Raw genomic sequence first — 12,066 nt, forward strand, 5'->3', positions numbered from 1 at the left:
TCCTATAAGGAGACCATACAACACTAATTAAAATATTTATTTCTGAAAAATAGTTGCAAAATGAAAAAAGAGAAAACCAAGAAATATGAAAAGTTCTAAAGATTATATAAAATTTTCAGGAAAATATAAATTTTAGCAGTAGAATTTTTATCTTGTTCTTTTGATCCTGAATTTCTACTATTACATTTCCCTGCTCTAGTAAAGAGTAATAATTCATTTAAGTTATTTTTATTGAGTGCCACTAGGGGCTGTGTTCCAGAGCAACAATAACAAAAAAGACAAAGTTCCTGCCCTCATGAAGCAGCCACCAGGGGAATAGTCAAAACATAAACATAAGAATGTAATTCAGAGAGTCCTTAGTGCTATGAAAGAGAAACAGAGCAAATTACTGAGATGGAAGGTAACAAGATTGGGACGGAAAGAGCAGAGGGATGCTATTTTATATTAGGGTTCAGGAAAGCCTCAAAGAGAGGATGGTACCTGAAGAGAGACCTGGATGAAAGAAGGAAGGAAGGAAGAAGTCAAAGGAAGGTCAAGTGCCCTGAGTCAGAAGCAGCAGACTGAGACAAAACTTCATATTCAGATGATTTATTAAGAAAATGTACTCCAGTGTTGATGAGAGTATGGGTAAAAGAGAACCCTGTGCACTGTTGATAGGAATGTAAATTGGTGCAACCACTAAAAAAAAAAAACGCAATGTGGAGTTTCCTCAAAAATTTTAAAGTACACCTCCCACTGGACCAGGGGATGTGCTTCTACACTTGCTTTGGACCTCGGACCTTGCCTTTCCTCCAATTGGACCCCAACTGCTCCTGCCGCCACTGGCGGCCCCTGCAGCTGTGCTGGCTCCTGCACCTGCAAGGTCTGCAGACGCCCCTCCTGCAAGAAGAGCTGCTGCTCCCACTGCCCCGTGGGCTGTGCCGAGTGTGCCCAGGGCTGCATCTGCAAAGGGGCCTCGGACAAGCGCAACTGCTGCACCTGATATCTGGCAGAGCCTCCCCCAGTTGTCGATAGAGCAACCGTGACAAATTTATATATATATATATATATATATATTTGTTGTTGTTGTTGTTGTTTTCACATAATCTGACCTGGTGCTACATTTCCTTTTTCTATGAGACATGTGATTACCAGTAAATTTGTTGACCTCAAAAAAACATGTTTTTTGTAAGTAAAACTATCATATGATCCAGCAGTTCCACTTTTGGATAGTTATCTGAAGGAAATGAAATCACTTATCTTGAAAAGATATCTGTACTCCATATTCATTGCAGCGTTGTTTACATTATCTAAGATATAGAAACAACCTAAGTATTTATCAACAGGTGCATGGATTTAAAAAATGTGGAATAGGGACTTCTATGATGGTCCAGGGGCTGACCATGCCTCCAGTGTTGAAGGCCTGAGTTCAATCCCTGCTCAGGGAACTAGATCCTGCATGCCACAACTGAAGATATTGCATTCCACAGCAAAGATCCCATGTGCCTCAAGTAAGACCTGGTGCAACCAATTAAATTTTTTAAAAAAAATTTTTTAATTAAGAAAATGTTATATGTATGTGTACAATCAAATGTTATGAAATCATTTAAGAGGAAGGAAATCTTTCCATTTGCAACAACATGGATGACCCTGAGGGCATTATGCAAAGTGATTTGTCAGAATGAGAAAAAACTATACTATATATTTCACTTGTATATGAAATCTAAAAAAAAAATAATAATAATAGATACAGAGAATAGATTGGTGGTTTCCAGAGGCAGGGGGTAGGAGGGTTGGAAAATTGATAAGGGTGGTCAAACTGCACAAATTTCCAGTTATAAGATAAATAGGTCCTGGAGATATAAAGTACAACATGGTGGCTAGAGTTAACAATTCATTAATCATCTTGCATTTGCATGTTGCTGAGAGTAGATCTTAAAGCTTTAATCAGGGACTTTCCTGGCAGCCCACAGGATTTCTTAATAACACCATACTTCCATTGCAGGGGGTTCAGTTTCAATCCGTGGTTGGGGAATTAAGATCTCACATGCCAATAAATAACCAAAAAATTGGGGAAAAAAAGTTTTATCATGCACACACAAAATCATAACTATGTGAGGTGAAGGAATTGCCAACATCCATTGGATTATCAAAAAAAAAGAGAGAGAGAGAGAGAGTTCCAGAAAACACCTACTTTTGCTTTACTGACTACGCCAAAGCCTTTGACTGTGTGGGTCACAACTGTGGAAAATTCTTCAAGAGATGAGAATACCAGACCACCTTACTTGCCTCCTGAGAAACCTGCATGCAGGTCAAGAAGCAACAGTTAAAATTGGACATGGGACAACAGACTGGTTCCAAACCGGGAAAGGAGTATGTCAAGGCTGTATATTGTCACCCTGCTTATTTAACTCACATGCAGAGTACATCATGAGAAATGCTTGGCTGGATGAAGCACAGGCTGGAATTAAGTTTGCCTGGAGAAATATCTATAACCTCAGATATGCAGATGATACCACCCTTATGGCAGAAAGTGAAGAACTAAAGAGCCCCTTGATGAAATTGAAAGAGGAGAGTGAAAAAGTTGGCTTAAAACTCAATATTCAGAAAATGAAGATCATTGCATCCGGTCCCATCACTTCATGGCAAATAGATGGAGAAACAATGGAAACAGTGAGAGACTTTATTTTTTTTGGACTTCAAAATCACTGCAAATGGTGACTGCAACCATGAAATTCAAAGACACTTGCTCTTTGGAAAACAAGTTATGACCAACCTAGACAGCATAGTAAAAAGCAGAGACATTACTTTGCCAACAAAGGTCCACCTAGTCAAACCTATGGTTTTTCTAGTAGTCATATATGGATGTGAGAGTCGGACTGTGAAGAAAGCTGAGCGCCAAAGAATTGATGCTTTTGAACTGTGGTGTTGGAGAAGACTCTTGAGAGTCCCTTGGACTGCAAGGAGATCAAACCAGTCCATCCTAAAGGAGATCAGTCCTGGGTGTTCATTGAAAGGACTGATGCTAAAGCTGAAACTCCAATACTTTGGCCATCTGATGCGAAGAACTGACTCATTGGAAAACACCGTGATGCTGGGAAAGATTGAAGGCAGGAGGAAAAGGGGATGACATGAGATGGTTGGATGGCATCACCGACTCAAAGGACATGAGTTTGAGTAAGCTCCAGGAGTTGGTGATGGACAGGAAAGCCTGGCATGCTGCAGTCCATAGGGTTTCAAAGAGTCGGACATGACTGAGTGACTGAACTGAACTGAGGTGAAGGATGTTAACTAGGCTTATTGCAACGATGATTTCACACCTATACAAACATCAAATCATGTTGCACACCTGAAATTAATATAATGTTGCATGTCAATTATGCCTCAATTTTAAAAAATCATTATGTTGAACATCTAAAACTAAAACAATGCTATGTGTCAATTGTAGCTTTATTTAAAATTAAATTTAGAAGTGGCTCATGGGAACAATATTTCCTGATTTCTTGAAAAGAAATAAAGGTAGGAATAAAACCCTCCCAAGAGAAACTAGTAAGGGAGCTGGGGAAGCAGGAAAGGGAGGGAAGAAAGACAGAAAAGGGTGAGATCCCATGCAAAGTCTGGACTTCAGCCAGATTTGCAGGAGACCTCTGGAATGTAGATTCTTGCTCAGAGTTTAGAGTTTATCCCAACTTGGAGTCAAAGGAGTGGGGTTTTCATACTTCTGCAGCAGTTGAGGACTGGGTGAGTTGGTGTAGGAGGAATGTAAACTCCAGGTCAATTCCTTTTGCCTTTCCCTAAGCAAAGCAGCTCTAATAATTATTTCATTTCCTTTGGCTATATACCCAGAAGTTATACTAAGTGAGATAAGCCAGACACAGAAAGGCAAATACTTGATGGTCTCACATGTGGAATCTAAAAAATTGAACTCACAGAATCAAAGAATAGAACAGTGGTTGCCAGAAATTGGGAGCTGGGGGAGGCAGGGAGATGTTGGTCAAAGGGTACAGATTTTCACTTATAAAATGGATACATTCCAGAGATAGAACATACATCTTGGTGACCATAGTTAATAACACTGTACCATGTACTTGATGTTTTCTAAGAAAGTAGATCTTAACTCACCATGAAAAAAAAAAAAAGGCTAACTTTGTGAGGCTATGGATGTTAATTAACTTGATTGTGGTAATCATTGCACAATATATATGCATATCAAATTGAAACTACCAGGTGGCATTTCAGGGGGGCTTCAGGGAACTTCAGTCCTTTATGTCTCAGCACAGAAAGAATTCAGTGAGATGCAAAGTAATAGATAAGAAGTGATTTATTAGAATAGGATGCTTATGAGGCTTACAGGTGGGGAGGTGAGCATTGCAATGTCCGGAGTACATAGTGGGTTACATTTTTATAATCAAAGGAAGAGTAGACAAGGGAGAAAGACCATCTTCTTCCTCATTCTTGAGTAGATATCATACTTCCGTCATCAGCTCCTCCTCCAGGTTGGGCAGGGGAGTTTTCTTATTCCTACATTATTAAGCCAGGACTGTCATGGCCTATGGAAAAATTATTTCAAATCTCGGTACAATGAAGTTCTTTACTTTGAAATGTCATCTTTCTGTAAATTATTTTTTATGTGAGCAGAGAGCATGTCCTAGGGTCATTAACTTACTGATCCCATTGGGTGGGATGGGGGTCTCATGCCTCCATTGTTTTATTGTTGGGAGCATGTCTCATGCTTGCGCTTCATGGTTTGTTGCTAAGCAAGTCTGCTTGGTTTCGTGGTTTAACAAACTTGCTTTCTTAAGTGATTATTAACTTACTATGGTTCCCCAAGGCCCCCTAAAATTCCCTCTGTTATCTATAATCCTCTAATGAGATTTCTGAGCTAACTATTTGATTATCCCACTCTGTCCCTATCAAAATCATGTTGTTTAATTGTGAACAACAACAACAAAAAGAATAATCTCTATGTATTTCTGAATTGTTGATTAAATTAAAATTAAAAATTACCATTTGTATATCCTAAGTATGTAGGATTTTTGTCAGTTAGACCTCAAAAAAAGCAATTCTAATCACCCAAGGATAGTACTCCTAAGAGAGGTGCAGGTGTTGGCTAATAAAAAGCAGACAGTTTTATCAAGGATCCAAGAGGATCTAGGCAGAGTACCAATGCAGAAACTGAAAGGTTAGGGAGGAGGGAAACGGTTGGAAATAGGATTGTGACACTGATTATGAAGCAAAATCCAGCCTCTGCACCCCAAAATCAAATTAAATCTCAGAGACAGAGTTTTGAGAAAAGTACAAAAGAATAGCTTTATTGCTTTGCCAGGCAAGGGGACCACAGTGGCCCAATGTTCTCACAACTGTGTCCCCATTTGAAGAGAGTAGTTAGAAATTTTATAGTAATGGTTCAAAGAGGGTGTGATCAGTTCATAGACATTCCTCTGATTGATTGGTGATGAGGTTAAGTAGGAGTCAGCATCATCAACCTTCTGGTTCCAACCAATCTGAGGTCACCATGCTTGGGGAAACATACTGTAGTTAGCCAGTAACTCCTCCCAAGTGGTGGAGGTTTTGTATTTACAAAACAGCTCAAAGACTGTTGTGTGCATCCCTTGATAGCGAACCATGACCTTGCCCCAGGGCTGCACTATTACTCCTCTTAACTGTACGTTTCTCCCTGATCTTGCATCCTCTCCCTTCTCTAATTAACAACTGTTTGAATCTGCCAGTTGAACTCAGCAAAGGTCATGGAGGCTGAATGTAGGCAGTTTCCTGTAAACAAAGAAATGGGGGACACAGAAAAAAGACTTTTGTGTCCAGGAGCTCCATAGGGCGCTACTCGGTATCAGTTCCTAATATTTCAGAATACCATTCTATTTTCTTTCACTAAATAAGCATATTTTCAGTTCCTGCATGCATATGAAGTTGCTTTGATCGTATCCAACTCTTTGTAACCCTGTAGACAGTAGCCCACCAGGCTTATCTGTCCTTGGGCCTCTTCAGGCAAGAATACTGGAGTGGGTTGCCATGACCTCCTCCAGGAGATCTTCTGGACCGAGGGACTGAACCTGCTTTTCCTACGACTCCTGCATTGCAAGCAGATTCTTTACCACTGAAGCCTATTCAGCACTTATGATGTGCCAAATGCTATGCCAGTCCTGAGGATACCACAGTGGACAGTGGAGACACAGTTACTGTACCCTTTGACGCTTATAATCTGACCATGCATGCAAACATTAATTTCAAGTACTGTAGGAAACAAAACAGGAAAATATAAATCAGTTTGTGAGTGAAAGAAGGTCTCCCTGAAAAAGTAGTATCTAAACTCAAAATGAATAAGATGTAGTCAGGCATGGCTGGGCTGCAGGGAAGGTAAGCAGGGGGTGTTTCAGGAGGTGGAACCACATGTTCAAAGTCTAGGAGGCATTAAGAGTGTGGTGAGTTCAAAGAACTGAAAGAAATCTGACATGACTGAGGCAGAAAGATCGAGCAGCAGGAGGTGAAGTTGGGGATGACAGGAGTCAGCAAATTGAGGAGTAGCTAGGGGGCCAAGTTGAAGATGTAATCCAAGGACAGTAACAGGATTTAAATAGGACTTAAGTGCCTAATTGGATGTAGAAGGGGTGATTGGTGCATTTACAATCCACCTTTCTAAGAAAAAGAATGTAGGAAGAAAAAAAAAGTTTTGAGGAAAGTGTTTTGCCACTTTGTAGTTTTTAATTAGTAGTTTAATTAATTTAATATGCTTATTTTGATATTTCAAAAATATCTGAAATCTTGAGTTTTGTGTAAAGATCTCATTTTTGTTTCTCATGCTGCTGCTGCTGCTGCTAAGTCGCTTCAGTCACGTCCGACTCTGTGCGACCCCATAGACAGCAGCCCACCAGGCTCCCCTGTCCCTGGGATTCTTCAGGCAAGAACACTGAAGTGGGCTGCCATTTCCTTCTCCAATGCATGAAAGTGAAAAGTGAAAGTGAATTTGCTCAGTCATGTCCGACTCCTAGCGACCCCATGGACTGCAGCCTACCAGGCTCCTCTGTCCATGGGATTTTCAAGGCAAGAGTACTGGAGTGGGTTGCCATTGCCTTCTCCGTTGTTTCTCATACATGTACAAATTTATATATACATATGAAAGAATGTGTACAAAATTGTAACAATGGGTTCCTCTAGAAAGGAGGACTATAGAAGGTTTTCACTTCCTGCTTTAGGTGTTTCTGTATTTCTTGAATTTTTATGAACATATGTTTTTTACATAATGATTTAAATGTTATCTATAATAATGCTCAAAAGTGAGAGAAAAGGAAAATAAAGGAAGACTTTTTAAAGATGAATGCTAGAGAGAAAATACAGAAGAAATTGTTAAGAAATCACTCTTTTGTCACAATTTGATAACTGATTCAGGTGGGAATCATCAGTGGATGTTAAAAAATGGTCCCAGTTCTTCTGTAACCAAACCTCTTGCAATGTGACTTTGATGGTCTACTAAAAAGAGATGGAATCTATTTTCCCTATACTGTACATCTCAACTGAGTCCTGATGGCTTAGACAATAATCTGCCTGAAATGCTGGAGACACAGGTTCCATCCCTGAGTTGGGAACATCCCCTGGAGAAGGGAATGACTACCCACTCCAATACTCTTGCCTGGAGAATTCCATGGACAGAGGAGCCTGGTGGACTATATACAGTCCATGGGGTTGCAAAGAGTTGCTCACAACTGAACGACTAACATTTTCACTTTCATGCATCTTAACTGGACTTGTGATTTGTTTTGATCTACGGATTGTGGAGGAAGTGACAGTGTGTCAGTTCCTAGCATAGTCCTCACATATTTCCACTTGCTTTGTTGGATCCCTACCAGTGTCATGAGAATAATCCAGGCTAGCCTACTGAGAGACTTAAGGTGCCACTGGCAACAGAGCATCAACACCCAGGAGCAGGGCCACCTAACCAAACCACAGCTGACCACAGATAAACGAAGAAGTCCGACTGAAACCAGGAGAACTGCTTTCCAAACTCAAATTTCGAATCCCCAGAATCACAAGCTAAATAATTGCTTGTTTTAGGCCACTAAATTTTGAAATGGTTTGTTATGCAGCAATAACTAACTGGTCTAAAACTACTGATTAGTTACTGATTATAAAGATGAAAATATCTGATCTGGTATTCACCGTCTTAACTCTCACTAACACTGGAACAACCTGACATTACTGTTTCCTTAGGTGACGCAATATCAAATACACAATATTAACTATGATATATTCTTGTCAAAACTGTTAAAATAAATATAACCAAGCCTCTAAACCTCCCAATGAAGTGTACAGGAAATACAGGGGAGAGAAAAATAAATGATGTGGCATCATGAAGAAATGAACAAATCAAGAACTTGAGAATTTTACAAAATGCTTAGCCTAGACCTTTAAAAAGGAAAACTGTGTCATAGAAATAATGTCTAAAGAGACACAACAGTTTTGGGGACTGGTAAGCCCAAAGAGTGGTGGCTGCGCGGGTGCAGAAAGGCCTAGAGGAGCCATTCCACGTTCAAGGTCAGGAGGGGTGCTGGTGAGGAGATACTCCTCGTCCAAGGTAAGGAGCAGCGGCTGCACTTTGCTGGAGCAGCCATGAAGAGATACCCCACGTCCAAGGTAAGAGAAACTCAAATAAGATGGTAGGTGTTGCAAGAGGGCATCAGAGGGCAGACACACTGAAACCATAATCACAGAAAACTAGTTAATCTAATCACACTAGGACCACAGCCTTGTCTAACTCAATGAAACTAAGCCATGCCCTGTGGGGCCACTCAAGATGGGTGGGTCATGGTGGAGAGGTCTGACAGAATGTGGTCCACTGGAGAAGGGAATGGCAAACCACTTCAGTATTCTTGCCTTGAGAACCCCATGAACAATATGAAAGGCAAAATGATAAGACACTGAAAGAGGAACTCCCCAGGTGAGTACGTGCCCAATATGCTACTGGAGATCAGTGGAGAAATAACTCCAGAAAGAATGAAGGGATGGAGCCAAAGCAAAAACAACACCCAGTTGTGGATGTGACTGGTGATAGAAGCAAGATCCGATGCTATAAAGAGCAATATTGCATAGGAACCTGGAATGCCAGGTCCATGAATCAAGGCAAATTGGAAGTAGTCAAATAGAAGATGGCAAGACTGAACATCGACATTCTGGGAATCAGAGAACTAAAATGGACTGGAATGGGTGAATTTAACTCAGATGACCATTACATCTACTACTGTGGGCAGGAATCTCTCAGAAGAAATGGAGTAGCCATCATGGTCAACAAAAGAGTCTGAAATGCAGTACTTGGATGCAATCTCAAAAACGACAGAATGATCTCTGTTCATCTCCAAGGCAAACCACTCAATATCACAGTAATCCAAGTCTATGCCCCAACCAGTAATGCTGAAGAAGCTGAAGTTGAACGGTCCTATGAAGACCTACAAGACCTTTTAGAACTACACCCAAAAAAGATGTCCTTTTCATTATAGGGGACTGGAATGCAAAAGTAGGAAGTCAAGAAATACCTGGAGTAACAGGCAAATTTGGCCTTGGAATGCGGAATGAAGCAGGGCAAAGACTAATAGAGTTTTGCCAAGAAAATGCACTGGTCATAGCAAACACCCTTTTCCAACAATACAAGAGAAGACTCTACACATGGACATCACCAGATGGTCAACACCAAAATCAGATTGATTATATTCTTTGCAGCCAAAGATGGAGAAGCTCTATACAGTCAACAAAAACAAGACCAGGAGCTGACTGTGGCTCAGATCATGAACTCCTTATTGCCAAATTTAGGCTTAAGTTGAAGAAAGTAGGGAAAACCACTCGACCATTCAGGTATGACCTAAATCAAATCCCTTATGCTTCTACAGTGGAAGTGAGAAATAGATTTAAGGGACGAGATCTGATAGACAGAGTCCCTGATGAACTATGGAATGAGGTTCGTGACATTGTACAGGAGACAGGGATCAAGACCCTCCCCATGGGAAAGAAATGCAAAAAAGGAAAATGGCTGTCTGGGGAGGTCTTACAAATGGCTGTGAAAAGAAGTGAAAAGCAAAGGAGAAAAGGAAAGATATAAGCATCTGAATGCAGAGTTTCAAAGAATAGCAAGAAGAGATAAGAAAGCCTTCTTCAGCAATCAATGCAAAGAAATAGAGGAAAAGAACAGAATGAGACAGACTAGAGATCTCTTCAAGAAAATTAGAGATACCAAGGGAACATTTCATGCAAAGATGGGCTCGATAAAGGACAGAAATGATATGGACCTAACAGAAGCAGAAGATATTAAGAAGAGGTGGCAAGAATACACAGAAGAACTCTACAAAAAAGATCTTCATGACCAAGATAATCATGATGGTATGATCACTCATCTAGAGCCAGACATCCTGGAATGTGAAGTCAACTGGGCCTTAGAAAGCATCGCTACAAACAAAGCTAGTGGAGGTGATGGAATTCCAGTGGAGCTATTTCAAATCCTGAAAGATGATGCTGTGAAAGTGCTGCACTCAATATACCAGCAAATTTGGAAAACTCAGCAGTGGCCACAGGACTGGAAAAGGTCAGTTTTCATTCCAATCCCAAAGAAAGGCAATGAAAAAGAATGCTCAAACTACCGCACAATTGCACTCATCTCACATGCTAGTAAAGTAATGCTCAAAATTCTCCAAGCCAGGCTTCAGCAATACGTGAACCGTGAACTCTCAGATGTTCAAGCTGGTTTTAGAAAAGGTAGAGGAGCCAGAGATCAAATTGCCAACATCCGCTGGATCATGGAAAAAGCGAGAGTTCCAGAAAAACATCTATTTCTGCTTTATTGATTATGCCAAAGACTTTGACTGTGTGGGTCACAATAAACTGTGGAACATTCTGAAAGAGATGGGAATACCAGGCCACCTGACCTGCCTCTTGAGAAACGTGTATGCAGGTCAGGAAGCAACAGTCAGAATTGGACATGGAACAACAGACTGGTTCCAAATAGGAAAAGGAGTACATCAAGGCTATATATTGTCACCCTGCTTATTTAACTTCTATGCAGAGTACATCATGAGAAATGCTGGGCTGGAAGAAGCATAACCTGGAATCAAGATTGCTGGGAGAAATATCAATCACCTCAGATATGCAGATGACACCACCCTTATGGCAGAAAGTGAAGAGGGACTAAAAAGCCTCTTGATGAAAGTGAAAGAGGAGAGTGAAAAAGTTGGCTTAAAGCTCAACATTCAGAGAACAAAGATCATGGCATCTGGTCCCATCACTTCATGGGAAATAGATGGGGAAACAGTGGAAACAGTATCAGACTTTATTTTTTGGGGGCTCCAAAATCACAGCAGATGGTGACTGCAGCCAAGAAATTAAAAGAGGCTTACTCCTTGGAAGAAAAGTTATGACCAACCTAGACAGCATCTTGAAAAGCAGAGACATTACCAACAAAGGTCTGTCTAGTCAAGGCTATGGTTTTTCCTGTGGTCATGTATGGATGTGAGAGTTGGACTGTGAAGAAAGCTGAGCGCTGAAGAACTGATGCTTTTGAACTGTGGTGTTGGAGAAGACTTTTGAGAGTCTCTTGGCCTGCAAGGAGATCCAACCAGTCCATTCTGAAGGAGATCAGCCCTGGGATTTCTTTGGAAGGAATGATGCTAAGGCTGAAACCCCAGTACTTTGGCCACCTCATGCAAACAGTTGACTCATTGGAAAAGACTCTGAGGCTGGGAGGGATTGGGGGCAGGAGGAGAAGGGGAAGACTGAGGATGAGATGGCTGGATGTATCACCAACTCGATGGATGTGATGTGAGTCTGAGTGAACTCCAGGAGTTGGTGATGGACAGGGAGGCCTGGCGTGCTGCGATTCATGGGGTCGCAAAGAGTCCGACACAACTGAGCGACTGAACTGAACTGAACTGAAAGCCCAAGATCGAGATTTGACGTCTAGTAAAAGCCTGAACCTGGATCATATTCAGCATTCTTCTCATTGTGTCCTCACATAGTGCAAGGGGCAAGAGAGCTCACCAGGGTCTCTTTTCTAAAGGTGCTAATCCCATTCATGAAGGCTTTACCCTTTAAACTACT

At 41.0% G+C, this 12,066-nt stretch overlaps 1 pseudogene; it reads left to right on the forward strand.

Moving 5' to 3' along the window:
• The first annotated feature begins 696 nt into the window (after positions 1 to 696).
• On the forward strand, positions 697 to 982 carry LOC138444212 (metallothionein-1C-like; annotated as a pseudogene).
• Positions 983 to 12,066: the final 11,084 nt, after the last annotated feature.

This window comes from Ovis canadensis, chromosome 7 (assembly GCF_042477335.2).
Source record: "Ovis canadensis isolate MfBH-ARS-UI-01 breed Bighorn chromosome 7, ARS-UI_OviCan_v2, whole genome shotgun sequence".
Classification (NCBI taxonomy): Eukaryota; Metazoa; Chordata; class Mammalia; order Artiodactyla; family Bovidae; genus Ovis; species Ovis canadensis.